General features: G+C 52.7%; 3 non-coding genes and 1 pseudogene across 3 annotated transcripts; all 4 read right to left on the bottom strand.

Annotated features, from left to right (window-relative positions):
- Positions 1–285: 285 nt before the first annotated feature.
- LOC148825890 (5S ribosomal RNA) lies at positions 286–404 on the bottom strand (annotated as a pseudogene).
- A 456-nt stretch (positions 405–860) lies between these two features.
- On the bottom strand, positions 861–979 carry LOC148825889 (5S ribosomal RNA). The gene has a single exon (XR_016093310.1). It is a non-coding gene; the product is annotated as a 5S ribosomal RNA (ribosomal RNA).
- Positions 980–1,516: 537 nt separating this feature from the next.
- LOC148825888 (5S ribosomal RNA) lies at positions 1,517–1,635 on the bottom strand. The gene has a single exon (XR_016093369.1). It is a non-coding gene; the product is annotated as a 5S ribosomal RNA (ribosomal RNA).
- A 537-nt stretch (positions 1,636–2,172) lies between these two features.
- Positions 2,173–2,291, bottom strand: LOC148825887 (5S ribosomal RNA). Its single transcript, XR_016092821.1, has one exon. It is a non-coding gene; the product is annotated as a 5S ribosomal RNA (ribosomal RNA).
- Between the last annotated feature and the right edge of the window lie 209 nt (positions 2,292–2,500).

The following is a 2,500-nucleotide window of genomic DNA, read 5'->3' as shown; positions in this document are numbered from 1 at the left end:
GAAAACGATCTCAATACAATTCTGAAAAACGCGACTCCCCGAACGCCAGCCGAACAAGTCTCCACAGCCGAAGCGCTGTGTCTCTTTTCAGCTGGCGATAAACCTTTCCTCGATCCTTTGCGGACTTGTAAAACTGTTCATGATCAGAATAAAAAACGCTCACGCTAATACACAAGCACCCGTGTCTCGCCAAAGCTGACAAATAAACAGACGGACAAGCCGCACTGCACGTGTGAACAGGGGAATGAGCGAGCGAGCGGGGATAGGGCGCCTCCTGCGCTTAAAAGCTTACAGCACCTGGTATTCCCAGGCGGTCTCCCATCCAAGTACTAACCAGACCCATCCCTGTTTAGCTTCCGAGATCAGAGGAGATCAGGCGTGCTCAAGGGGGTGTGGCCGTAAGCGAGAGCAAGGCTCGCTGGCACCCTTCTTATAGAGAGGACAGCTCCGTCACCTCTTTTACGACGCTGCTTTTTTCTTGCTTCCTTCCAATGAGGACGGAGCTGCGGGAGAAAGGGCGCTATAGAGGATCGCTGTGGAGAGCTGCTGCTGTGCTTTGACATCTGAGCTCTGTGGAAAACGATCTCAATACAATTCTGAAAAACGCGACTCCCCGAACGCCAGCCGAACAAGTCTCCACAGCCGAAGCGCTGTGTCTCTTTTCAGCTGGCGATAAACCTTTCCTCGATCCTTTGCGGACTTGTAAAACTGTTCATGATCAGAATAAAAAACGCTCACGCTAATACACAAGCACCCGTGTCTCGCCAAAGCTGACAAATAAACAGACGGACAAGCCGCACTGCACGTGTGAACAGGGGAATGAGCGAGCGAGCGGGGATAGGGCGCCTCCTGCGCTTAAAAGCTTACAGCACCTGGTATTCCCAGGCGGTCTCCCATCCAAGTACTAACCAGGCCCATCCCTGTTTAGCTTCTGAGATCAGACGAGATCAGGCGTGCTCAAGGGGGTGTGGCCATAAGCGAGGGCAAGGCTCGCTGGCACCCTTCTTATAGAGAGGACAGCTCCGTCACCTCTTTTACGACGCTGCTTTTTTTCCTTTGCGTTTTTCTCTTCTTCCCACGTTCTCTCTCTTCACTGCCTTCGTCCCCGCTCTATTTCACTTCAGCCTTTCACTCTTGCTTCCTTCCAATGAGGACGGAGCTGCGGGAGAAAGGGCGCTATAGAGGATCGCTGTGGAGAGCTGCTGCTGTGCTTTGACATCTGAGCTCTGTGGAAAACGATCTCAATACAATTCTGAAAAACGCGACTCCCCGAACGCCAGCCGAACAAGTCTCCACAGCCGAAGCGCTGTGTCTCTTTTCAGCTGGCGATAAACCTTTCCTCGATCCTTTGCGGACTTGTAAAACTGTTCATGATCAGAATAAAAAACGCTCACGCTAATACACAAGCACCCGTGTCTCGCCAAAGCTGACAAATAAACAGACGGACAAGCCGCACTGCACGTGTGAACAGGGGAATGAGCGAGCGAGCGGGGATAGGGCGCCTCCTGCGCTTAAAAGCTTACAGCACCTGGTATTCCCAGGCGGTCTCCCATCCAAGTACTAACCAGGCCCATCCCTGTTTAGCTTCCGAGATCAGACGAGATCAGGCGTGCTCAAGGGGGTGTGGCCGTAAGCGAGAGCAAGGCTCGCTGGCACCCTTCTTATAGAGAGGACAGCTCCGTCACCTCTTTTCCGACGCTGCTTTTTTTCCCTTGCGTTTTTCTCTTCTTCCCACGATCTCTCTCTTCACTGCCTTCGTCCCCGCTCTATTTCACTTCAGCCTTTCACTCTTGCTTCCTTCCAATGAGGACGGAGCTGCGGGAGAAAGGGCGCTATAGAGGATCGCTGTGGAGAGCTGCTGCTGTGCTTTGACATCTGAGCTCTGTGGAAAACGATCTCAATACAATTCTGAAAAACGCGACTCCCCGAACGCCAGCCGAACAAGTCTCCACAGCCGAAGCGCTGTGTCTCTTTTCAGCTGGCGATAAACCTTTCCTCGATCCTTTGCGGACTTGTAAAACTGTTCATGATCAGAATAAAAAACGCTCACGCTAATACACAAGCACCCGTGTCTCGCCAAAGCTGACAAATAAACAGACGGACAAGCCGCACTGCACGTGTGAACAGGGGAATGAGCGAGCGAGCGGGGATAGGGCGCCTCCTGCGCTTAAAAGCTTACAGCACCTGGTATTCCCAGGCGGTCTCCCATCCAAGTACTAACCAGGCCCATCCCTGTTTAGCTTCCGAGATCAGACGAGATCAGGCGTGCTCAAGGGGGTGTGGCTGTAAGCGCGAGCAAAGCTCGCTGGCACCCTTCTTATAGAGAGGACAGCTCCGTCACCTCTTTTACGACGCTGCTTTTTTTCCCTTGCGTTTTTCTCTTCTTCCCACGTTCTCTCTCTTCACTGCCTTCGTCCCCGCTCTATTTCACTTCAGCCTTTCACTCTTGCTTCCTTCCAATGAGGACGGAGCTGCGGGAGAAAGGGCGCTATAGAGGATC

This window comes from Atractosteus spatula, chromosome 10 (genome assembly GCF_055471065.1).
Source record: "Atractosteus spatula isolate fAtrSpa1 chromosome 10, fAtrSpa1.hap1, whole genome shotgun sequence".
Classification (NCBI taxonomy): Eukaryota; Metazoa; Chordata; class Actinopteri; order Semionotiformes; family Lepisosteidae; genus Atractosteus; species Atractosteus spatula.
The sequence above is the reverse complement of the archived record's forward strand: the minus strand, read 5'-3'. Positions and strand labels throughout refer to the sequence as shown.